At 45.1% G+C, this 27,314-nt stretch overlaps 1 long non-coding RNA gene across 3 annotated transcripts in view; it reads right to left on the bottom strand.

The window, feature by feature from the left end:
• Positions 1–27,314, bottom strand: part of LOC147023492 (uncharacterized) — a 149,875-nt gene that overhangs the window by 8,083 nt on the left and 114,478 nt on the right. For 2 of the 3 annotated variants that reach the window (XR_015060219.1, XR_015060222.1), the window contains one exon: positions 4,922–5,055. This is a non-coding gene — a long non-coding RNA (uncharacterized LOC147023492). Of the gene's footprint in view, positions 1–4,244; positions 4,633–4,921; positions 5,056–27,314 lie in introns of those variants that run through there. The other variant, XR_015060223.1, reaches the window with a different exon arrangement.

Raw genomic sequence — 27,314 nt, 5'->3', positions numbered from 1 at the left:
CAGACAGACAAACAAACCGGACGATTGCAATATCCCGCTCCCTCCCTCTGGGGGGGGGGGGGTAATAAGGTTTGGAATATGCGTGTTTACTATGGAAGACATATATCAAGTCCTTTATTGGCTTTCATTTGACACCATGACCTTTGACCTTACATGGCCTTGAAAGGTCAAAAACATTTTACAGTCATAACTTCGTCAAAAATGGTTTAATTGACTTCAAACTAAGACTAAAATATTCCTTATAATCAACATTCAGGTTAAGAATGTATCAAATATAAATTTGATCCCCAACATAACTTTATGCCTTAAATGGGTGGGATTTGTTGTCACCACTTGTTTTATTAATAAATGCTTTTGGAATGTTTTTCTGATATTTTCTTTTTCGTTTATTTGAATATCCCGATGGTTAAGCTCTCTCTCTGCTATTAGAGTCATCCTGCTTTTTAATGGTTTTGAGAACTAAGGCCTCAATGTTTACAATCCTGCACTCCTCCTATAATATGAATTTTTATTTGGCCTGGCTGGTCATGACCCGCAGCACACGAAGAATGCTGCAACCACATCCTGAGTCATGAAACCCATTACAGCTCAGACCGGTTAGAGTAAACATGCAGTTTAACCCAACATGGGACATACTGGATTTGTGCCAGAATGTTGCTTAGAGAAAACTAACTCTTATTTACAATTCACACATTTTACCCAATTTACTTGAAACCAATCCTTAACTTAGGCCTCGGTCACATTTGCCACGGCGGCCGTGGGGTCTCCAAAATCTGCGGCCACTAGCAATTATACGGCGGCCACAGTATTTCCACAGTCACACAATGTAGCAGTCACATATGGTTTTATTTTTTGGGTAGCCGCACGGCGTATTTAGAAATCGTGGAGACCGAAAACGTGGGGGTTCCGTATGGTCTTTGATTTGATGTCGCACGGTGACCTTAGGGCGTCGCTGCTGTGGCCATAGAATTTTCAAGGCAGACACAAGATGCCTGCAAGGCGACCGCAGGGGGGGGGGGCCCTAAGGCGAACGTGTGGCCAGAAGGATGGTAACGAGTGGGTATATATACCAGTTCTTTTTTTTTACTGAAATAAAAATATAACAATATATATAACTGAATATACTAGAACTATAATATACTGTGGTGCCCCCAGAATCCGAACGTCCCATTGTTTGAACAAATTGGAATCCGAACAATTTTTTCGAGAAAATTTTGCCCTAAAAACCTAATACATTAAAAAAAAAACCGAACACAACGTGGCGTTCATGTTTGTTCACGTGTCTCCCCCACCTGTTCGAGCCGCATCTTTGCGCTTTGTTCCTTCAGTTCAGCGGTGGAAGTCCTCGTGAAAGCATCTCTCGTGTGTCGATCGATACTTTAGGCCTCAGTCACATTTGCTCTACGGCGAGGATACGGCGGCCGTACGCCCTCTGAATTGACAGAAACGTGCGGCGGCCACAGAGAAACTGAGGTGGCCTCAGGGTGGCCCTACGCCGTATGGCTATATTTTACAGGTCGTAAGGTCGCCGTGGAATTATAACGCGGAGTTATAACTTTTTTCATTTCTACGTTCGCCGTAGAAATTTGACAAGCCGAAACAAAAGAACTGGTAAAAATAAATAAATAAATAACCCATTCGTAACCGTCCGGCTTCGGGTCCCCCTGCGGTCGCCTTGCGGGCACCTTGCGTCTGCCTTCAAAATTCTATGGCCGCCGCAGGAACGCCCTAAGGTCACCGTGCAACATCAAATCAAAGACCGTACAGCACACCCATGTTTTCGGTCTCCACAATTTATAAATACGCCGTGCGGCTCCCCGAAAAATAACAAGGACAAATGTGTCCAAGAGCAGCGTCCAAAACCTAAAGGTTTTGTCGGCTAAAAAAAAAGCAACTTCCGATATTTCGTCACGTGCCTTAATTAAGTCAATAGCGAAACCCATCATAATGTATTTACGATATATCGTGTATTTACGAAATATATAATGTATTTACGAAATTACAATACGATAAATGGAATAATCTTTAAATAGTAACGTCAACTTTTCGAAACTTTAAAGCAAATGTCTGAATATATTTAAAAGTTCATGATAGACGCTCTCAAAAGGCACCGTCTATGTGAGGATGTGTACATGTGCTCAGTATTTAAAGCGATCTGGATATTGTATATACAAGAGCCGAATCCGAGAGATTAAGGCTTTGTCTTCACAACAAGAAGAAGAAGAAGAAGAAGAAGAAGAAGAAGAAGAAGAAGAAGAAGAAGAAGAAGAAGAAGAAGAAGAAGAAGAAAAGGCACAACGCCGAGCTCTCCATGAGCAGCGTTCGCCCCGCGAGACGCTGCCAAAAACATATGTGACTGCTACATTGTGTGACCGTGGAAATACTGCGGCCGCTTTATAATTGCTGGTGCCCGTACATTTTGTAGACCTTCCGGCCGCCGAGCCCAATGTGACAGGCCCTACCTCGTGTTTTCACCTCCATTTGTGATGTTTGTTTTTTTAATCATCTTGTGTTTTAATGAATAACAAAAAAGCAATCGGATCACGTGGTGTGATGGACTGTCGGGCAAGGATTGAATGTGGTGTGACGGACTGTCGGGCAAGGATTGAATTTCACAGCAAAACCGGTTGTAATTTGGAATATCCATGATTATGTCAGCCCGATGCATTTGATGAAAGTGATTGTGGTTCTGCGGGCATCATGTTTGATGAGCTGCCCTGGGGGCAGCGCTCTCGCAGAGTGCGCGAGTGATCAGAACCTAGGCCGGAGCTCGAGCCTGTGTGGGCCTTTGGATGTGGTGAATGTACCAGTTTACATACAATACACCGCCACCAAAGGTCATTTACTCATCTTATTTTACCTTAAACATGGGGAATTTCAGTTTAAAGTGTCTTTAAAGTAGGTTTTCTTTGGGTCCATGAACGGATTAATTCACTCCATTATTTCTTATTGGAAAATATTTTTGGAATCCGAACTTTTTGCAATCCGAACAGCCTCCTGGAACGAATTAAATTGGGATTCTGGGGGCACCACGGTATAGGCAAACACCTATACTCCGATCTCTAGCGGTAGTGCATGGTGGACGCAAGGTTGATGCAGACTGCCACGGAGGCCGTACGTAGGTGCACGGCGGGCGTAGGGGAACCGTGCGTCGACCCTGCGTTGCCCACAGGTAGTCACACAGACCGCAAGGCCACCGTACGGTGACTGTGGAAATAGTGCGGCCGCCGTAAATTTTTGGGGGTTGGGAAAATTCATTTTTCATTGAGAAGAGCTTACGGCAGCAGCACGAATAACGCAAGCCCACCGTACGCCCTATGTACGGTCGACGTGGAACACATCTACATCATTGCTTGGCTTGTCGAATTGCTACGGCGAACGTAGAAATGAAAAAAAGTTATAACTCCACGCTATAATTCCACGGCGACCCTACGGCCTGTAAAATATAGCCAAACGACATAGGGCCTCCCTGAGGCCACCTCAGTTTCTCTGCGGCCGCCGCACGTTTCTGTCAATTCAGAGGGCGTACGGCCGCCGTATCCTCGCCGTAGAGCAAATGTGACTGAGGCCTAAGTAAATGCACAAAAGCAAAATTCAACAAGAATTGTTTGCAAATGCTGCAGACCAACATACTTGGTGAAAAAAAAAATTGACCAAGTATGTTGGTGTGCAGCATTTGTCTCTGTCTGTTTGTCTGTCTGTGTTTGTCGCACGTTTTTGGCCACAGTTTTCAAGCAATCGTTCTGAATTGTTTTGTGTATATAGGTGACTGGTCAAGGATAGGAATGTTTAATTTTGGTGAAGATCCGAATCCAGATCCAGATATGAGAATTTTTTAAGTGATTCTTCACCATTGAGAGATTGGGCCAAAGATGATATCTATAGCACAATATCTCAAAAGGTTATGGATGGATTCAAATGAAACTTGGTGGACAGTTGGGTGTGTGACAAGTACGAAGTGATTAAACTTTGGTGAAGATCCGGATCTGGACACGAGAGTTATTTAATTGTTAACTCATTCTTCACCATTAAGAGATGGGACTAAAAATGATATTGCATGATATCTCAAAAAGTTGTGCACAGATTTGGATGAAACTTGGTGGACATGTTTGGGTGTGTGATAAGGACTAATTGATTCGATTTTGATGAATATGCAAATCCAGATCCGGATTCGAGAATTTTTCAAGTGATTCTTCACCATTGAGAGATGGGGCTAAAAAATATGTATAGCATGATATCTCAAAAAGTTGTGGATGAGTTGTTTCGGGGACAAGAACAAGCTGATTCGATTTTGGTTAAGGTCCGGATTCAGATCCGACCTATCTGTGGGATACAAATTGTAAACTGTTCATGTGGATAAACTGTGGGATACAAAATGTATGCGCTCCACAGAGTGCCATTCCATTTCGCCAAGTGTCACTCACTCTATGAATGATTTTTTCACTCTGTCCATCTGTCCAAGTCATCATTTTATATCAAGTATACCAGGCATGCTCATCGTCTCTCAAGGGTCAACAGCACGGCTGCCCATGTATGTCTATGCCATTATTTGTTCGGGCAACATTGCACTTGCATGGGCAAATCCCTGCTTGCCACCAAGTCCTGTAGTCCAAGCATGATGACTGCTTCAACCTGTGATGAATTGCGAGTTATGTGCCGTCTTTAACAACGATTATTGCCATTCGCATTCCTCTGTTCTCGACTTAACTCATATGACAAAACATTAATATTCATGGATGTACTAAATTCTAAATCCCATAGCAACAGTAATTGTATCAACAATTCCATTCCCTCAAAGCAAAACACAGAAGAAAAAAAAATTCAATAATATATCATCCATGCAAGTGTTTGATTTCAATAACTTAGAATACAAGCACAAAAAGTTACATCATTGGTACGACATACATAAAGTTGTACAAACCATGATGCCCCTCTCCAGTTTTGAAAGAATGATTTGTGACCTTGGAAGAGGAAAATAACCTTGTACTGGGTTCACTGCCTCACTTGCGCATTCCACTCTCATTTGCACACTGCAAGCAACTACCCGAATGTATCCTGCATGCAGAAATAATAAACATAAGCTTTATTTCATGATGTGGTTTGTGAAAGAGATTTATATTCAAGCGCACAAGGTTACAATGATAGACGTACAAGCCAAAAGACAAACGAAAATGTTGCAGATTCATCATTCACTTATTCAAACAACGACCAACGAAATGGCAAGTCATGTGACCCAAAATACAATATAATTGAATAAGGAATATTCAAAGAGTACTCTCATTACTACAATTACTAAGTAATCAACAAATTGCTAATTATTTAGAAAATTACTTGTTAATCAGCAATATTTAAAACACTTCAAAACTTAAAGGTCCACAGCATCAGAAAATCATGTTTGGTTTTTAATGAATAGATACAGCTTCACTTAACACTTAACCGTTGTTCTTTTCTTGAATAAATATCTAGAAAGGAAAATTTAAATGTTAGTTGGTGCCCTCTTACACTCAATTGGTCCTGCTCCCCCCCCCCAAAAAAAACGCTTTTTTCGCCCCACCACTCCCATGACATCATCTCAACCACAGGTTCATACCACTGAACTCTATAATTTGGAGGAACGACTGGCTGATGAGGACATGCGGCCCCCATATTGGGACTCACTACTGACCGGAAGTTCCAAAGTAAACAGTGGAAAAAACATCAGATTAGCAGGTTTTAAAATAAACTGTGAGGTTTTTATTATTGGGCTTTTTCATCGGTCTGCACGGCCTGTGGACCAAATTCAAATCTGTGAGCGACTCGGGGAGTGAGTCATGTGAATGAACACTCTTGGATCAGCCGCTGCCACCCTCTTTGTAAACATTTACAGTAAGTTAAAATATTGTAAAAATGTTAAAATAATTTATAAACAAGCTGTGTGACTTAGAATGCACATCTATGATTATAAAAGGAGCCGTGTTTGTCGGTTTGTCATTCTATAACTGAAGAACAGATTCATGGATTTCAATGAAACCGATGACGGTGGATTCAGGGAGCTCCCAGGAAGGTTTGTGATGCAAAAAATAAAAAAGGAACCTTTATGTGTGGGTACATTGGCAGACGTGGAGAAACTGCAAACGCCAACTTGTGACTGATTATATATCCCTACACGGAGGACAGGATTTCCCAGGATCCTTTTTTGTTCTTGCCTGATAGATTAGTCATCACAGCAAAGATTAGTATTCCCATCAGCGAAGTGAAGGGTCTTGTATGCGAGTTTGGGTAAAATCTGGTGGCTTTAATGATAAAATGAAGCTCTTTCGACAAATTTTCTGTCTTTATTCTGGGAGCCTGCTGGTGTTCATATTGGTTTTCTTTAGGGGTCTGGAACTTAAACCCCTTTTCCCATTGAATTAATACTTCATTCTGCACCGAATCCCTCTCTGCAATGTGTTTTCTGAGATTACAACCCCCATGCAGAGTAAGGATAAAGTGTAGATACGAAAGGCCCAATCACATCTGTCACCTGTAATTGGAGGGTTCAACCAATCAACTCTCACCGAATCAACTATCCCGAGCTGCGGCTTGGACTTTCATCAGTTACCATTCTGTTCTTCTTGCCAAAGTAAGCTGCATAAAGCAACCAATCAAAGCTACATACGATAATCGCTTTGCTTGTCTTGGTAAACCTTTTGCCTTTTTGCTCTGATATAGCAAATACAAAACAAATTTTGTCCCATTGCAGCCACTGCTGTATGATTTGTGACCAACAAGCATCGTCTATTCCCTTTCAACAAACAGCACCATCATGAAGACGTACTATAATTGTGCGATTTGTAATAAAGATGACAAGCCGGGAGGCGACGATGGTTTGTGGCATTATTGAACAATGCCACGATAGGTACAATTGAGTTAGTGGAAGCTTTTGAGGAAGCCCGACCATAAAAAGCTATCTCTTCCATCAAAATTGACCAAATCAAATCGGATTTTTTTATATGTTGTACTTATGGACATTACGCACAGCTTCGAGGAAATGAAATTGCGAGAAAAAAAATCGAGAATAAATAAATAAATAAATAGTTCAAGTGGGCGTGGCTCCGCCCACAAGGGGCGTGGGACACCCCTCATACAAAAAGACACAACAAGACCATGATATCTAGCTTGTGTCCAAATTTCATCAAGATCGCATCAAACGTCACGGAGCTATGCTCTGGAGAGAGTCACAAACAGACAGACAGACACACAGACACAACGAAAATAGTGGTCACTGCTGGCGCCCGTGAACCAATTATAGTCCGTTCTCCAATCTACAGCACAACAGTGGTATCACCGTGCAGTCACTGCGCAATGTGATGGTGAGGTCATGATGTTGATAAATGTTTGAGAACAGATAATCATATAAACAAACACACACACACACACACACACACACACACACACACACACACACACACACACACACACACACACACACACACACACACACACACACACACACACACACACACACAATTGCAGACCAACAACACGTTTTCTGCTTCGGGCCGTTTAATGAAAACACCCCCGTTTGACGTCACTCCTCTCCCTCATTGGTTGGCGACGTTTTAAAAGGTCCACATTTGATTTTCATGGTCCACTGGTTTCAAACAGCATGCACATGCATCTCGGCTTTCCCCTTCACAGTGCCGGATTTAGGGCTGGGCAGACTGGGCAGTTATCCAGGGTCTTACACAATATGGGGGCCTCCACAAAACTTTTTTAACCTCCGCCATCGAAGATGGACGGAGGTTACTGTTTTCACCCCTGTCTGTTTGTTTGTTTGTTTGTTTGTGAACAGTATTACGGAAAAAACTCCTGGACAGATTTCGACGAAACTTGGTGGGGGGATTAGGTATGGTCCAAGGATCATGCCCATTAGATTTTGGACTCAGTCCAAAGTCCAATATGGCCGCTATGGCGGCCATTTTGAAAAAATATTTGAATTTTTGGTTTTGCATTTATACATGTTTTAAGTGATTTCCAACCAAAAAAAAATAAATTTGTTACAGAAAAAAAAAATAAGAAAATTTTGCAACTTTTTTCAAAAAAAAATTCGATTTTATTTGAAAAATATTTGAATTTTTTTAACATTTCTACATGTTTTAAGTGATTTCCACCCCCCCCACCAAAATTTGTTAGAGAAAAAAACCCCAGAAGTTTTTCAACTTTTTTTTTCAAAAAAAATTTCGATTTTATTTTTTTGGCATTTCTTCATGCGCATCGATCTAGTTTAGTTTATTCAATCGTGGTTCAGTTGAGTCTGATCCGTTTTGACCTACAATAAATAGGATATCAGGTTCACTTAAGTGACCCAGCAGTATTGGCGGCGGAGGTTTTGCACTCTACCGAGTGCTCCCCCTCGAATTTCTTTCTGTATCTGTAAGCATATATTCTAAAATACTCAATAACATTGTTATATGATGCAGATTTGTGTTATAAGTGATAAAAACATGAGTTATGCTCAGAAGTCCAAATTGTAGTCGGTCAGGAGGAGTGAGAAGTATTTTCATAGGATGACCCATGGGCCTCCAGTCTTAAACTTCCCACGGGTCTCCACAGTCTGAATCTGTCGCTGCCACTTCAAGATCAATGGTTCTCATTAAGGGTCATTGCCTTTTAAAGTTAATTGGACATGGCGTGAGCTCGGCAACCAATGGCCAACCATTCAAAGAGGGTTTAAATTGAGGATGAAGGGTGAGGATGAGTGGTAGGAAAATGCTTTCTACATGATCGACCTCGCCAAAATCATATTTACACGAATACAAAACCACCATGTAAACACTTTTATTTAAGGAAATACAGTAACTAACTAAATAATTACTTACTATTCCTCCCCTTATCCTCTGCACCATTTGTTTTTACAGTATATTACAAACAAAACTGAAAGTATCATATTTCACTCCTCTCCTCCATGAGGGCCTCTCGAAACGTGTTTTGAGGGTGTTCGGCACACATATTTTTGTGAACCAGGAAATACATTCATGGAAGTTTATGTTGCAGCATCATCATCTCCCCATCCGTTTGTCTAGACATTTTAAACCAATCTAAAACCAGTGATGTGCTTCACGAAACTCGGCAGAATCTATTCATGAAACTTCGTGGAAACCTTTCTTATGGCAATTAATTTCCAAGGCTATTTAAGCTGTTCTCCATCTCACATTAGAAAATAGCCATGGGATCAGCATTATTGTCCCCCGCCAATCTGGCAAGGTCCGTTTGAATTATTTATCTCTTTTGGGGGTGATACATGCACAGCCATTAATGTTCTGGTGCGGTGGTATTACTTGTCTTTGACATAGCATTTTTCCTCTGACGAGGTCAGAGAAGGGGTACATTCAAATGAGCTCCATCTGACTGACTGACCGACCATCCGTCCTTGTACTTTTTTGTTCACGATATTTCAAAAACCGTTGAACATTTACCTTTCGTATTGCAGATTTGTTAGAACCCAACTCCTCATGACATTATCTCAACCTGATTGGACCACGGCAGTGATTGGCTGAATGATGTTGCCATGGCAACCATCTCTGTAACTTGAATTGTGTACACGATATTTCAAAAACTGCTGCAAGATTTAACTTTCATATTACACAAATCTATTCCTCATACCACCCAAAAGGCGGGGGACCTAAAATATCAGTTCCTTTGTTTTCTAATCAAAATAAAAACCAATTACAGACAAAAACACACACACACACACCTGGCTTTTCCTGTACTGGAGAATCTGTTTTACACATTACCTACCAGCAAGTTTCAGGATACTTGTTTAAAACCTACTGCTATGCAAAACTCCCTATTGTGGAGTTGTTTTCAACCATGTCATGGAATTTCAATCATCTTGGAGATGGGAAGTTCATAACCAGCAGCCCCATGATCAGTACTGTATACACGCAAACAGGAAATGGAAAATACTTGTGCTGCATCCAAATTTGTGGCTGGATCCACCACTCACCAACGTACATTGCAATGGGAGTAGCATTCGCTGTGATGCTGATGAGGTCGTGTGGAGCAAGAGAGATGGTACTGATATGGAATGAGCCACAACGTTATCGGATTTATTTACAATAGCATGCATTATTCACTGTATCTTTGACACACAAACAATACCAAAAAAAAAACAACTGAAAGAATCATCTTAACACCATTCCATATTCAGGGTTTCGTCCTCTTATTTAACAGAGGTCGAAGGTCATCGGAGTGCTGAATAATGGAGTAGCGATGTTGATGATGATGGAGAAATGGGTGTTGGCATACAAGGAAGGACAGAGAAATAGGGAAGAAAAGAACACGTTCTGCAGCACAAGAAGCGACATACAAATGGAACAAAGGGAAGTGAGTGGGATGAGTTGACAAAGAACAAATAAGCAGACATGCAAAGCTGACAAACAGGGTAAATGTGGGGAAATGCTTATGGACAAACGAAGAGAATAAGTGAAATAGAAAAGATCAGTAAGAGGAATAGGGGATAACATGATATAGGAATGGCTAACCATTTAAAGGAGTAGAGGGAGGAGCATGATTGGACAGACTCAGGGAGACGATTACACAATCAAGAATGTCCAGTTTAATGTCCATCTGAGAGACAACACACACACACACACATTGATGCATGCAAAGCACCACGTCGACAGTTTGTAGTTGGGTCAGGGTTCAAACCCAATGTCGACAGTTTCTAGTTGGGTCAGGGTTCAAACCCAAGCTAAACAGCTCTGTGTGTGCATCCACGTAAGCTATCCTGCCAACCCAGTAATATCCTTTTCCTCTACTTTTAACAGCTTGTTTTATTTAATTTTATTTTTCCAGGGGCATCCTTCCTTTTGATGCAATTTTGAAAATTCCAAAACTTTTTACCAAGTGCAAATTCTTCTCGAGTTTGACAATTTCCAGTGAAAGGCTGCCACCTGTCGGAACCTGTACCGTGGCATAATTGGATCACATTCAGTACTGTCGAGAGCACTACAGTCTCTGCTGAGACATTTTATGTCCACCAGCTTGTTGACTTCCGCAGATCCCAACAAAACGGATTTATTTGCGTTTAGCAACTTGATAAAATTGTAACTAGACATTTATATAACTATGGAGAAGGGGTGGGTGAGAGCATGAGAGTTCAACACTGAGTGGGTTTTTATCCATTTCACTCATTTCAATGAAAGAGGTTACATGAAGAGACATGAAAATGGTAATATCCACATTACCAGCTGATGAGAGCAGCAAGTTCTTACACTCAAGAATCCTTCATAAACAGTGACAAATCTTTCTGATTTTTTTTTCTGTGCATATAATGTGTTGGCTAATGGAAGAGCGAGGTATGTGACAGAAGGTAGACGTTAACGCACTAACAATGGGGAAGTGGGACAACACGCAAATGTAACAAGAGAATGGACAACTAGGAGGAGGAGACATAAGGGGATAGGAAACGTATCAACCTGAAAGTAGATAGAGAGAGGAAAGAGAGTGTTAATGGAGATAGAAAAGATCATGAGTGGGGGGTGTACTGTCAATGTGAAGTCCTGATGGAAAGCGTGGGATTGAACAAACTGAGGAAGGAAGTTCTGCAAGTTAGTGAAGGGAGGAACAAAGGAAGTGGATTTTGGTGATTTCACAATGAATAGATTGCAGGGGAAAAAATTATTGGAATCTGGCAGAGGGCTGGCGGGATGGCCGAGAGCTTATGCACGTTCACCTCAAAGCTGTCTCGCCTGGGTTTGAATCCCGACCCAGCTATACACTGTCATCCTGGTGCTTCACAGGTAGGGTGATTCATCAATGGGTGTGCCCGACCTCGAATGGACGTTAAACTGGACATCTTGTCTGCCGGCATTAGTTGAAGAATGTTAAAGATCCCACAATGTCCTCCACAAAGAGTAGCCGATATTGCCAACAGCATGAACAAATTACAAATTCCTGCCCTGATTTCCAGAGTGGTGGACCCAACCAGGATTTTAGTCGAGTAACTGCTTTGGCAGCAACAATGCTCTGCATAGGGCATGGTACGAACATGATTTTATGTATGTATTCGTATGCAGCCTGTGGCTGCTTGACTGCATCATTTTCTGGGTGCACAGCTGTGTCGCTGATGCAATGCCACCCTGTTACCAGTAACCTGGTCCTCATTTTGCTGACCTTGGAAGGATGACAGCCTGAGTCGACCTGACCTATTGTTAATTGAATAAAACAGCGGGGGCTTGAACTCAAGACCCAAAGATCTTAAGCCAACCAACACCAGGCCTGGATGACGATGATGAGGATGACGATGAGGAAGATGATGAGGATGACAATGACGATGAGGACGACAACGATGAGGACGATGAAGAGGATGCCATCAACGATGACGGGGATGATGACGATGAGGATGAGGACGACGAGGACAAAGAGGATGACAACAACGACGAGGATGATGAGGATGACAATGACGATGAGGACGATGAAGAGGATGCCAACAACGATGACAAGCATGACGAGGACAAAGACAACGACGAGGATGACAAGGATGATGAGGATAACAAGGATGATGATGAGGATGACAAGGACAAGGATGAGGACGACAAGGTCGACGGCAGTGATGATGAGGATGACGATGAGGAATACAACGATGATGACGACAAGGACAATGAGAATAATGATTAGGATGACGAAAAGGACAATGAGGACGATGACGACAGGGACAATGATGACGACGACGATGAGAACGACGAAGAGGACAACGAAGACGACGACAATGACCTTGGAATGTCGACTGGGAGCGATGGAGGAATGAAAGAACAGAGAGAGAGAGAGAGAGCGCGCAAGACCTGAGGAATCGTGATGGAAAATAAGGAGGCCATCGACCTGTCTACCATGAGAGAGTAGCAGGCAATTTGCTTCTGCTTCTTTCTGGGAGATGCCAATGATGTTGAAAACTTTGCATCCCATCGTGCACCCCATGAAAGAGAGGAGTGAAACTGGGGTACCAGACCAAAGGGACTGTTGTCCTCCATTGTACTAAAGACAAAGGTGTTGTGAGAAGTTCAGATTTACCAAGGAATGATGCCAGGTTCAGATTTACCTGAGCCCCCTCCCCCCCTCCCCCACTGGTTACTCCACTACAAACAGACAAGACACCCAGTTCACAGTCCATGCGACCGACGGCACAATTGGTGATGCAACACCTGGCCTGTGAACCACTATTACTGCAGTATCTAGTCGGGTCAGGAATCGAACCCAGACTTGACAGCATAAATGTGTAAAGTGCGATGCCTCTGCACAATCCTGTGGGATAAAAGTACCTTATAAAGTCAGAAACTACTTGAAGTATCGTCCGGTGACGACATGGTCTTTCCTATACATATCTCGGGCGCACGAACAGTGGGGTGAGGAGGGCGACTGGTCCTCATAACATTTCGGAGAGTGATCAAAAATGATACATTTTCACGAAATACTTCACGACCCAAAGTCGAACATTGAAAAACGATTTGAACATCGATCGCTTGCTCACAAAACAGCAGCGTCCTCTTCTGAAAGCAGATTAGAAGTACATACAAACTCATTCTGCCATTGCAATCCAGTGTGAATTGTTGTCCACCGGTTATGGCGCCTGGAGCTGCTTCACATCTAGAACCAGGAAAATAAATTGGATATCAACATGAGTTCTCTTACAGGGATTGGCGTCCGTCCGCATCTGTCCGCATCTGAAACGTCCGCATCTGGATACTAGAATTTTTCATGCGATTCTTCACCATTGAGAGATGGGACCAAAAAGGATACATAGCACAACATCTCAAAACGTTGTGCACGAGTAATGACGAAACTAGGTGGATGAGTTGGGTAGGTGACAAGAACAAGCTGATTAGATTTTGGTTTAGGTGCGGATGCAGATCCGACCTATCAGTGGAATACAAAACGTAAACTGTTCAGCGTATACCTGGCAGAGGTATGCGCTCCACCGAGTGCCATTCCAGTTTCTGATGTGGTACAGCTCTGGAAATCCTCACGTAAAAGAGAGGAACGATTTGGACATGTGAAGTGCGAGTCATCTTGTAGCGTTCTGGGCCTCAAGGCACTTTGAAAATGCAAGAAAATCTGAAAAATACAAGAAAATCTGAAGGTGCTGTATCGCTGTATGCCTCTTGGGGAAATCCAGCACATTATTTGGTCTGAATTTGGCACATCTCATTTTCACCGCTTAAGAACAACTGTCAGTGACCATTCAAATAAAAAACATACGTTTGGAGCTTGAAGGACAGCAGAGCTGACCATCTCCTTCTCCGAGTGCTAGTGGACAAAGGAGGTCTGAAACTTCTTCTGAATATGCCTCGTTGATATGTTGATGCTGGATTATACGACCCCAGAGAATATTACTGTCAGCAGTGCTGATTTTGAAGGACCTGAAGGGAAAGCTGCAGAGAAGATTTGAACAGACGAACATTTCAATCGCTGATCGTAAAGAGGCAATTCCACTTGATGCATGTGATGGGAAACGAGGGGCTATACCTGATGCCCTGCTGGAGGTGTACAGTGAGAACAAGCTGATTCGATTTTGGTTCAGGTCCGGATGCAGATCCAGCTGTCAGTGAGATACAAAACGTAAACTGTTGAGACTGGCGGAGGTATGTAACCGTGTGCCGTTCAAGTTACCTCCGCCAACGAAGGTGGATGGAGGTTGTTTTCACCCCCGTCTGTTTGATTGTAACTTTGGCGAAAAAAATTTTTCGCCAAGTATGTTTGTCTGTAGCGTTTGTCTCTGTCCGTTTGTTACTTGGCGAAAAAAATTTTTTTTGCCAAGTATGTTAGTCTGTCGCATTTCTCTGTCTGTGTGTGTCTGTCACATGATTTGTGGCCACAGTTTTCATCAATCGTTCTGAAATTTTTTGCTCATGTTGGTGACTGTCCAACGACAGCAATGTTTCATTTTAGTGAAGATCCGAATCCAGAATCGGATCTGAGAATTTTAAAAGTGATTCTTCACCATTGAAAGATTGGGCCAAAAGCGATATACAGCATAATATCTGAAACGGTTATGGATGGATTCCGCAGAAACTTTGTGGACAGGTTGGGTGTGTGACAAGGAAGAATCGACGCAACTTTGGTGAAGATTCGAATCCTGATCCAGATATGAGAAATTTTAAAGTGATTCTTTCCCATTGAGAGATGAGGCCAAAAAACTATGTGCAGCATGATATCTCAAAAAGTTGTGGACGAGTTATGACTAAACTAGGTGGATGAATTGGTTCGGTGACAAGAACAAGCAGATTTGTTTTTTGGTTAAGGTCCGGATTCAGATCCGACCGATCAATGAGACTCCAAATGTAAACTGTTCAGGCTAACGGAGGTATGCGCTTTTCCGAGTGCCGTTCCGTTTCGCCAAGTGTCACTCCACGCGTGATTTATACTTGGTGAAAAAAAATTTCACCAAGTATGTTGGTCTATAGCGTTTGTCTGTCAACCTGTCTGCTTCTTTGTCTCTGTCTGTTTGTTTGTTACTTACGAAATCCAAACATTTCCTAAGTATATTGATGACTTCTGTCCTCTGTTTGTTTGTTTGTTTGTAGGCACGATAACTCGAGAACGGAAGAAGCTACCAATGTCAAATTACACCACGTGATTCAGGAGGGTGATGGCTAGTGCTGATTAGATTTTGGTCAAAATCGGTCAAAGGTCAAGGTCACAGTGAGGTCAAACATTCGATTTTTGATGGTTTGGTACAGAATCATCGTAGAAACTTCTGGTTTGTGTCGCTACCTTCTCAAGAGACAGCTTTTATTAGACAAGGTCAGAGGTCAAGTTGACAATTTCGTAAGTACCAGTCTATGACTGCTTGTTTGTTTGTCTGTCTGTCTGCTCACCTCCAGCTCAATCAAATCGCTCAACCGATCGTTCTGAAATTTTTGGAGATTAATGGCACCGACCCTGCAACAGGTATGTGGGTAATTAATGTCACCGACCATGCGACGGGTGACATTATCATTAGGATTAATGTTGCTTTATGATTAACCCGTCATAAATTGGTTAATTATGATTATGATTAACATTATGATTATGATTAATTAAGATTAACCTATCGCATTATGATGAACGTGATAAATGTGACCGACCCTGGGATTAATTAATTTGATTCATGTGATTTACGTCACATTATGATTAATGTCATTAATGACCCTGCGACGGGTCACCGATGCCAATCGGCCAATTTGAGCCAAATTTTCTAAAATCCTCAATTTTCATCCAATTGACTTGAAATTTGAACAGGATTTACATATCAGGTCACTGAATTCAACCACATATTACTTTCGAGGTTAACATCGGTCAAAAGGTCAACAGAGGCTACAAGGTCAACCCAACATCGGCCGAATTTTTTAATTGTTTCTAAAATTGTCAATTTTCATCCATTTGACTTGAAATTTGAAGAACATTTGCATAACAGGATGCTGAATTCAACCACCTATTAATGTTGAGATCAACATTGGCCAAATTTTCTAAAATCCTCAATTTTCATCCGATTGACTTAAAATTTGAAGAGCATTTGCATGTCAGGTAGCTGAATCCAACCACCTAATAATTTTGAGGTAAACAAAGACCAAAAGGTCAAAATAGACCAAAGGCCGATTTGGGGCAAATTTTCTAAAATCCTCAATTTCCATCTGATTGACTTGAAATTTCAAAAAATGATTTACATATCAGGTCACTGAATTCAGTCACCGATTATTTTGAGGTCACCATATTGAAGTTATTCAAAAGGTCAACACAGACCAAAAGGTCAACATTGGCCGAATTTCTAAAATCCTCAATTTTAATCCGATTAACTTGAAATTTGAAGAGCATTTGCATATTAGGTCACTGAATTGATCCACCTATTATTTTTGAGGTCAATATTGGCCAATAGGTCAACATCAGTGAAAATGTCAACATGGGCCATTTTTCTAAAATAGTTTCTAAAATTGTCAATTTTCATCCGATTGACTTAAACTTTGAAAGGATTTGCATATCACGTCAATGAATTCAATAATCAATTAATTTTAAGGTCAAAAGGTCAACACAGGCCTGATTTCTAAAATTGATAGGGCCAAAAACGATACACACACATATATATATATATATATATATATATATATATATATATATATATATATATATATATATATATATATATATACATATACATATACATATATATACATACATATACATACATATACATACAACTTTTACGGATTGTGTATATATATATATATATATATATATATATATATATATATATATATATATATATATATATATATATATATATACATATATATATATATATATATATATATATATATATATATATACATATATATATATATATATATATATATATATATATATATATATATATATATATATATATACATACATACATACATATACATACAACTTTTACGGATTGTGTATATTGTTGTGGTTGACGAAATTCACAAACCACCATTCAGGTCCCTTAGGTGAGATATCTCTGTAAGTCTATGTGTAGTTAGGCCCAAACCCGTTGTTTAGAGGGAATAAATGTCATTCATGCGGGCTGCGACCCTTTCAGATAGCCGTTTTTCTTTTACTATCTTTATTTTGGACCAGCCGCCATTACTACCACCACCAACCACGTCTCAACAGCCATCACACAACAACCACCAACCACAACGCCGCTTCACGACAACAGCCACGACCTTTACCGTCACAACTCGCCACCATCGTATCACCACCATTCTTGCGCCACTTGTGGGCACCGATACTGGACTCGTGCAGGGCGCGCACCGAGCAGCGTGTTCAGAAACATCACAGACTTTCCGAAGAAAACGGATCAAAAACGACTCACGCCCACTTCTGTTCCGTCCTATCGGTGAGCGTGGGGCGATTTGGCCCCGCCTCCAGGGCGTTGGAGTGTGGTCGCTATATGCAAATTCATGGATCAAAAAGCATTCACGCCCACTTTTCCTCGGTCCAATGGGGAGCCAGTTAGAGGTGAAGGGTCGGAGGTAAAGGGTCAAAGGTGAAGGGGCGAAGCCACGGGGCATATAAACGGCCGCGTTCGTCAGTCGAGGCAGTTGGCAGTTCGCAGTTGGGAGTTCGCGGAGCCAGTGAAGAGTTGGGACGAGTCAAGAGAGGAGACGGAGAGGGCGATTGGACGAAGCTGTGGAGAGGCGGCGGCGGCGAAGGCGGTCGAGGGGGTGCTCGTGTCGGAGTCGGGGATCTGCGGAGGTAGAGGCCGGCGGCGCGACCGAGGTCGTGGTGGAGACGCTCGTCGCGGGACCCGAGACAGGGAGATATCCTCCTTTCCCCCGAGCATCAACAACCCCCTCCTGTTTCCCCCCGCGCTGAGATAGTGCGACAAGGGGGCCCCTTTCCCACCCCCTACCAAACACTGTCCGCGAGGCCCGCGGAGTTGGGGCGCCACCGCCACTTTGCGTCTCATCATCAGACGGGTAGGCCCGACGCGGTCTCGGCCCCAGGCCCGCCTCATCCTTGAGGGTGGTCCTTTTCTTTTGCTTTGGGTATATGTGTTGTCGGCGCCGTCTGTGAAGTAAAATTGTATAAGTGTTGCCGTGTGCTCGGTAGTCGGATAGCTCTGCATTGTCTTCTTCTTTTATATTTGCTTTTTGTGTAATATTGTGTTTCTTCTTCTATTACATTTGCTTTTGGTGTAATTGTAGATGTGTGCTTTCCGTTCATCGCGAAATAAATGTGCTTATTGTTGAACTGTTTTCCCGTTTCGCTTAGTCTTTTCCTTTATTGAATCTCCATCTTACTTCACGTAAAGGGTTGGTCGTGGGATAAAACGCCCGATAATTAATCGAACCGTCGGGGCCGACGATAACACCGCTCGGTTATCCCGATAGTACGGAACGGGTCGCTTTAAGTGGCCCGTGTCCGAAGTCGACCTGCGGCAAGGTGCGATCGCCCGGTCTACCCTTCGTGTGGGTACTTAGGTAGGTCGAATTTGGCGAGCAACCCTATCCCACGCGGGGGGCCGATTGGCACGATCGTGGTGAGGCCGAAAGGTCCACCCGTGACTAGTTCCTGGCGTTAGTCCGAGAGGGTCACGACTGGATTGTCCGTCCGGTGGGCGACGTGCCGCGATTCGAGTTACGTGGCCGTTCGCACGCCGGCGGGCGCGAATCCGCAACACTGGTGTCAGGTCGTGCGATACAAACTCATCGCCCTCCTCGCGGCACTGGTATCGGAGAACGGGAAAACGGGCTCTCCTGTCTCCGGCTAAATTCACGGGAATCGGTCCAGGGGTGAGAGGAGCGACCCCCGATTCCCTCCAAATTACGAGCGATTCAAATTAACCCTTTACGAGAAGCAAGATGGCGTCTCAAGGCGAGCGGGAGCCGGGGGTATTAGAAATGGATGTAAAATGTGTAGAATCCATGGTCCAGGATGAAATCCCCGTGCAGGAAATGTTGGTTGTACAGGAAAACGAACTCGCCCAACTGAACCCAGAGCCCGAAATAGGTGCGGCAGCGGCCGCGGTGTATGACACCTCCCCTCCCCCTCTCCACCAAAACCCCCCCCCCCGATCCTTGCCGAATCGGCTCACCCAAGCGCACCCGACATGGCCCAGCTATTCACCATGCTGGCAAAAATGAATGCGGAACTGAAAACGAAGATGGATGCGAATACACAACAAATGAACGAAAAGATGGCTACAAACACAAACGAAATAAAAGGCATGAACAAGCAAATGAACGGAATGAACAAGCAAATGAACGGAATGGAAACAAAGGTGAAGGAAGAAACGATAAAGCTGCGGGGTGAGACGCGGAACATGGGCTGAAGCCTGCAGGCGGGCATGAAGGCAGTGACCAGGGAGCTAAAAATGGCGACTCCACGTGTGGGAGCGAACGAGCTGGAAGGGAGTGCAACGGCTGTCGGGCCCGCGGTGGAGGCGGGTGACAAAATAATTCGGGGGACGTGTTGGGCGAGGGTCGTGACGATGACCGAAAGGGAAAAATTAAATGGGGAGACCAAAACGTGTGAGACGAGACACGAGGTGACGACAAAGGAAATAAAAATAGTTGAGACAAGGGAGGTAAAGGGTGAAGAGGTGACTGAGTGGGCAGAGACACGGGAGATGGGAACGATAGAGGGAAGACTACACGATGAAGACGGGGTAAGTGACGCACACACACACACGGAGGTAGTGGAGGACGATGAGGGTGAGCTCGCGGAGCGTGTGGGGACCCAGTGCGAGCAGCGGGATAGCCTCCTCCAGGAACGAGGGGAGGGAGTATGCCCCCTTGAGGCGAGTCACGACCAGGTGGGTTCGGTCGTGCTTTGCGAGGTTGAGGGGACGGGTGCTGTGGACAGGTGCACGGAAAGCTTGGGGGGTATAGAGGCCCCGGAGACCCTTGTGGGGACACGAATCCCCAGTGTGGTTGTCCCTGTGTGTGTGGTGCAAGGTGTGAGTTCGTCCCCGTGTGTGGAAGCGACCCCGTGTGTGAGTGGTGTGGTGGCGATTGTGCCGGAGTACGTGCTTCCCAGCACGCCGTGTGTAAAAGGGGGCACCGCAAGTGGAAGAGGCCGTGTGTGTGGATGAAACGGCCAGTGTGGATGAAACACCGCGGTTGAGTGCCCCCGCGTGTGTGAGTGAGGCACGGCGTATGAGTGAGGCACCGCGGATGAGTGCCCCGCGTGTGTGAGTGAGGAACGGTGTATGAGTGAGGAACCGCGGGTGAGTGCCCCCGCGTGTGTGAGTGAGGGACGGTGTGTGGATGAGGCACCGCGGATGAGTGCCCCCGCGTGTGTGAGTGGTGTGGTTTGTGTGAGGGAAATGGCACGAGTGAGTGGAAGGCCGCGAGTGAGGGGAGCCACGTGTGCAAGGGTAATGGCATGCGTGAGTGAACGGCCGAGTGCAAGGGAGACCGTGTGTGTGAGAGAGCGGTATGTAAGGGAGATGTCGGTGGGCATGTGTGAACATGCAGCCGCGTCTCCCGGGGTGAATGTAATGGTGAGGTGTGTTAGCGTTGTGACACGCGGGAGTGCGTGTGTTGAATGGCGACGACGGCGACATGTGAGGAAAGAAAGCCGAGTAGCGGCTGTAGTTGTTTTGGGGACCGTGCCGGGTTCACCCAGCAGTGAGCACGCGGTCCGTGCTGTGCAACGCACGAGGCCCCCACGTGCTCGCTTGTGAGAGTGAAGTCCCGGTCCGGAAACGCACGCGGTGGATTTGCCGATCCCGCAGACGGACAAAGTTTAGGCAGGATAACGGATTTGGACCGGACGGGTTCTCCACGCGATCGTGTGTGTTAAGCTCCAACGGGCAAAGCACATGTATTCGCGTGGGGAACCCCTCGAGACGTGGGGCTTGTGTTTTTTTTATGCGCACGGTGACGTCATGGCTGCACGCGGGGTTGGAATCCGGCAGGAGGGGTATCCCTGCCGGACGGTACCGTCCAAGGAGGGACGAGGTACACGTGCAGCTGCATGACGTCACGGGCAGGTGCAAAGTGCGCGAGCTGTGAGTTGCCGCGCTGGTGATGCGCATGTATAAAAAAAAAAAAAAAAAAAAAAGCAAGCCTCACTTTCGGGTGCACAGGATTCCTGGGCAAGGGGTGGAAGACCCCCTTGACCTGGGCACAGGATGGAAACTAGTTAGGGGGAAGGGTTAGCTTAGTTAGACCGACTTCATGGGGCAGGGGTAAGTCCTCATGGAGTCCGTGGAATGGATGAATTAGAGGGATTGTAGCCAGATTTAGGTTGGGAAATAAAATGATTTTTTTGAGTTAGGAGACAGTGACAGACTTGTGGATGTGTAGCGGGGACGTAGCTTAGCTACGTAGTGTTAAAAGGAACGTGCTGTAGTTTAAGGGACGACGTGGGAGCACGAGTTAGTTAGGGGATGTAGTTAGGAGGATGGCAGAGTTCAGCGGTGTGTGTGTTGAAGAGTTGGTGAGTTGTGAGGTGAGTACTTGTTGAGTGAGTGAGGCCAGCGGGTCTGAGTGAGTGGAGCGAATGGGGAATGCATGGTGCGATGAGTGATTGGGGGGAGGAGTGACTCCCGCCCAAGGGACCCCGGGGTCAGTGTAGAGTGAGTTAGGGGGTTAGTCAAATTAACAAAATGGAGGTTGTTTTGTTGTTGGTGGGTGTGTAGGCTCGAAACCCGTTTGGAGGGGTGCAGGAGCCCTGTTGACGGGCTGGGAGCGTGGCTGCGAAAGGTGAGTATCGCTGAGTGGGTACCCCGGGCACCAGGCTAGTCGGCCGTGGTAGGCCAAGGGCCCATGGGGGGCCGGGATAGTGTAGTGGGCACGGGTGCGCCTGCTTGGTGCGGGGGCCCGGGGCGCCATTAGCCGCGTGGGCAGTGTTGTGGGCACGGGTGACCCTCGGAAAGGGGCCTGGGAAGCCAGCCTGCCACGTGTGCGTTTCAGGGGAGGTGCCATGGGGGGCACTCCCCGGTGTTTAGGGAGCTGGTAGGCTCGGAGGCAGTGTAGTGCCCGGGGGTGCCATCGTCGGAGAATCGGCAGAGGGTCGTGCCTGCCAAAGGGAGCCACGTGTCCCAGCCATGAGACCGTGTGAGGGCACGGAGAGAAAATTGGGGAGCGAGGCCCGAAATTGTGAGGACACCAACACAGGCGACGGGAATCTGGGTTGTTAGAACCAATAGTTTAAGCGAGAGGCGCTTGTTGAAAGCCCCGGGGTAGTTTAACGGTTAAATGGATAGGGTAGATTAGGAAGTGTACCCCTCCGCACCATCCATCACCTCGCTCTCGTTGTGGGCCGCTGGACCCACTTTGGTTATAGATCGCTGAAGTCTGGGGAGGCCATCCTGAGGCTTCGTTGGGCCTCGACACAGGACGTTAGCTCTCCCTTATTCCCCTCCGGGAAGGGAACGTAGGGGTTGGGAGTAGGCTAGGTGACAGGATAGGTTAGCCGAACAAAGATGATAAAGGGGGTTAGGGGACGATTTATAGTGGGGAAGTTAAAAAAAAAAAAGTTGGGGCTAAATTGGGGTTTGACAAATTAAGGGAGTGGGTATAGACAGTGACAGGCAAAGGCGATAGGTTGGGAGGGAGACTGTAGGGTAGGTCCGAGCCCGCCTTCCGAGTGGCCAGCACCACCGCACTCCCTCCACCAACCTCCACTGAACGGCAAAGGCTGGCCAGCTTCATCTGCTGGCTGCGTTGCTGCAAGGCAGAGGCCGGCCAACTTCATCGGCAGCTGTTGCTTTGCTGCAAGGCCTGTGCCGGCTGGATCGTCTGCAGCTGCTGTGCTGCAAGGCCTGTGCCGGCCGGATCATCTGCAGCTGTGGTGCTGCAAGGCCTGTGCCGGCCAGTTCGTCTGCCGGCTGTGTTTGCCTGCAGCGGCCTTCTTCTGCGGGCTGTGTTTGCCTGCTGCCTTTGCCATGCCATGCCCACTGCCCCTGTTCACCAGCCCCGTTCAATTTTTGCTTTCCCCCCCCCCCCCTGTTCATTGCCATGTGCGCCAGGATGAAAGCAACAGTTTTCAAGCTGCGAGAACTGCCCTGTTGGCAGCTACAACACGGGCCTGCAGTGGCGGCCCATGCACCGTGTTTGCGTTCAGTTCAAACCATTCATCCATCCATTCGTTGTGTTCATTGCGTGTGCCACTTGAGCTGGCACGGAGACTGCGTTTGTGCAGCCCATGCACCGTTGTGGTTCACTGCGTTCAGTTCAAAAGGGAAGGCCTTGGACTGCATGTGAGCAGCCGGCCACGTTCCCCATCACCTGCATTGTTTGAGCCAGGGACTGCATTCGAGCAGCCTGGCTCCCTGCTAACTGCTTTCTTTTTGCAGAGTTCAATGATCCTGGGCCATGGTTTAGTGTAAAATTTGTAAGTTAAGGTTAAGATGTACTTTAAATATGAGTGCGCCCCCGGCATGTCTGTCCTAGCGCCGGCAATTTTATTTAAGTCGTCCGTGTGAGTGCGTTTGTTTAGGTAGTTACTCAGCCCTCAGGTTATTTATTTTGGGGACACGAATACCATGAATGTCGCACTCAGGGATCCGTAGCTAAAATGTACTAGGGGAAAACTACACATGATGGCACACGAAAATTTGACGACTCAGGACGAGTCTGTAAAAAGGGGAGGGGGTAGTGTTGTGGTTGACGAAATTCACAAACCACCATTCAGGTCCCTTAGGTGAGACTGTCACAACTCGCCACCATCGTATCACCACCATTCTTGCGCCACTTGTGGGCACCGATACTGGACTCGTGCAGGGCGCGCACCGAGCAGCGTGTTCAGAAACATCACAGACTTTCCGAAGAAAACGGATCAAAAACGACTCACGCCCACTTCTGTTCCGTCCTATCGGTGAGCGTGGGGCGATTTGGCCCCGCCTCCAGGGCGTTGGAGTGTGGTCGCTATATGCAAATTCATGGATCAAAAAGCATTCACGCCCACTTTTCCTCGGTCCAATGGGGAGCCAGTTAGAGGTGAAGGGTCGGAGGTAAAGGGTCAAAGGTGAAGGGGCGAAGCCACGGGGCATATAAACGGCCGCGTTCGTCAGTCGAGGCAGTTGGCAGTTCGCAGTTGGGAGTTCGCGGAGCCAGTGAAGAGTTGGGACGAGTCAAGAGAGGAGACGGAGAGGGCGATTGGACGAAGCTGTGGAGAGGCGGCGGCGGCGAAGGCGGTCGAGGGGGTGCTCGTGTCGGAGTCGGGGAGCTGCGGAGGGAGAGGCCGGCGGCGCGACCGAGGTCGTGGTGGAGACGCTCGTCGCGGGACCCGAGACAGGGAGATATCCTCCTTTCCCCCGAGCATCAACAACCCCCTCCTGTTTCCCCCCGCGCTCAGATAGTGCGACAAGGGGGCCCCTTTCCCACCCCCTACCAGACACTGTCCGCGAGGCCCGCGGAGTTGGGGCGCCACCGCCACTTTGCGTCTCATCATCAGACGGGTAGGCCCGACGCGGTCTCGGCCCCAGGCCCGCCTCATCCTTGAGGGTGGTCCTTTTCTTTTGCTTTGGGTATATGTGTTGTCGGCGCCGTCTGTGAAGTAAAATTGTATGTGTTGCCATGTCCTCGGTAGTCGGATAGCTCTGCATTGTCTTCTTCTTTTATATTTGCTTTTTGTGTAATATTGTGTTTCTTCTTCTATTACATTTGCTTTTGGTGTAATTGTATATGTGTGCTTTCCGTTCATCGCGAAATAAATGTGCTTATTGTTGAACTGTTTTCCCGTTTCGCTTCGTCTTTTCCTTTATTGAATCTCCATCTTACTTCACGTAAAGGGTTGGTCGTGGGCTAAAACGCCCGATAATTAATCGAACCGTCGGGGCCGACGATAACACCGCTCGGTTATCCCGATAGTACGGAACGGGTCGCTTAAAGTGGCCCGTGTCCGAAGTCGACCTGCGGCGAGGTGCGATCGCCCGGTCTACCCTCCGTGTGGGTACTTAGGTAGGTCGAATTTGGCGAGCAACCCTATCCCACGCGGGGGCCGATTGGCACGATCGTGGTGAGGCCGAAAGGTCCACCCGTGACTAGTTCCCGGCGTTAGTCCGAGAGGGTCACGACTGGATTGTCCGTCCGGTGGGCGACGTGCCGCGATTCGAGTTACGTGGCCGTTCGCACGCCGGCGGGCGCGAATCCGCAACAATACATATACATATATATACATACATATACATACAACTTTTACGGATTGTGTGTATATATATATATATATATATATATATATATATATATATATATATATATATATATATATATATATATATATATATATATATATATATATATACATATATATACATACAACTTTTACGGATTGTGTATATATATATATATATATATATATATATATATATATATATATATATATATATATATATATATATATATATATATATATATATATATATATATATATATATATATATATATATATATACAAAAACGATACAGCTTTTATTAGACAAGGTCAGAGGTCAAGTTGACGATTTCGTAAGTACCAGTCTATGACTGCTTGTTTGTTTGTCTGTCTGCCTGTCTGTTTGTTTGTCCGCACAGAACTTTCACGTTTCTCTCCATAACCGCTTGTCAGATTAAGACGAAATTTTCACCATTGGTGCGACGACTCATGTGGAATGTTTTCATAATTATGATGTGATAGGTTATGTGGCATGGCAGCCAAATTGGAAAAAAGGAAAAAGTTTGGAGCTCTGTATCTCTGAAACCGCACCAAGGAAAAAATTGAAACTTCGCACACAGCAAGTATCCTCATGGGGAATAAGTGTGATTTTTGATGACGTCATGGGTGTGCCTTCCTTTTCACGTCATAATTGCATATGTAGAACGCCACAACTGATCAGTATGAAAATTTTTGAGGATCATCTTGGGATAAAATGGTCCACAGAAAAGGATTTGATGACCATCGGTCACGTGATTTGGCAGCCATATTGTTTAGGAAAAAAAAAAAAAAAAAACTTGAAAAATCTCTGAAGTGGCTGAACAGATCGGGGTGAAACTTAACAAGTATCACCACATATCCATGAGGAACAAAAGCTTCACACTTATGATGTCATAGGTCACATGGTTTGGCAGTCCTATTGGATTTACCCTAAAAGCTATTTTAAAAAAAGTCTTCTCCAGAACGGCTGGACAAATCGAGGGAAAACTTCACATAAATGTTGCTCAAGCCATGGGTGTACAAGTTTGTTAAGGAATAATTGAGAGGTCACATGGTTTGGCAGCCATATCGGATTGAAGAAAAATATTAAATAATGTTTTCTCTGAAACCGCTTAATCAATCAATGTGAAACTTCACAAACATGATCAGGTTTTGATGTGGAATACAAGTTTTAAATTTCAACTTCATCGGACGCATGGTCTGGCAGCCATAATTATTTCAAATTTTTGATATTGGTTCTTTTTTCTTTTTTTTGAATAAGGCTCACTTGGCTGTGCCTGGATGGATTTCAGGGAAGAGGAGTAACAGCTAAAATGTGAATCCTATCCAGGTTCCTCCTTATAACTTCATCTTTTCTATTTGCTTGTTTGGGTTCCTCCTGATTACTCCAATGCAGGATTGTACCTATTTGGACTCCCGTTTGATTTGAATTTAATTTATTTTAATCCCATTCTAAATTTAATTGAATACTGAATAAAATAAAAATAAAAACGTCATGGGTCAGGGTCAGGTGTCCGATCAAAGCGGGGTTGCATCAAAGAGGGACGTCTTGGTACCCAGTCATTACTGGCAGCCGTTATAAAGTGGCTGTTTTAATGTCTCAGGAATTACATAACACACCAGTACACAAACATCACACAAAAGCAGTCCTGGGGAGGGTCTGAAATCTCTGATTACTCTTGAACTTGTTAAATATGTGA

This window comes from Eptatretus burgeri, chromosome 7 (assembly GCF_056783735.1).
Source record: "Eptatretus burgeri isolate ZD-2024b chromosome 7, Ebu_testis_v1, whole genome shotgun sequence".
Classification (NCBI taxonomy): domain Eukaryota; kingdom Metazoa; phylum Chordata; class Myxini; order Myxiniformes; family Myxinidae; genus Eptatretus; species Eptatretus burgeri.
The sequence above is the reverse complement of the archived record's forward strand: the minus strand, read 5'-3'. Positions and strand labels throughout refer to the sequence as shown.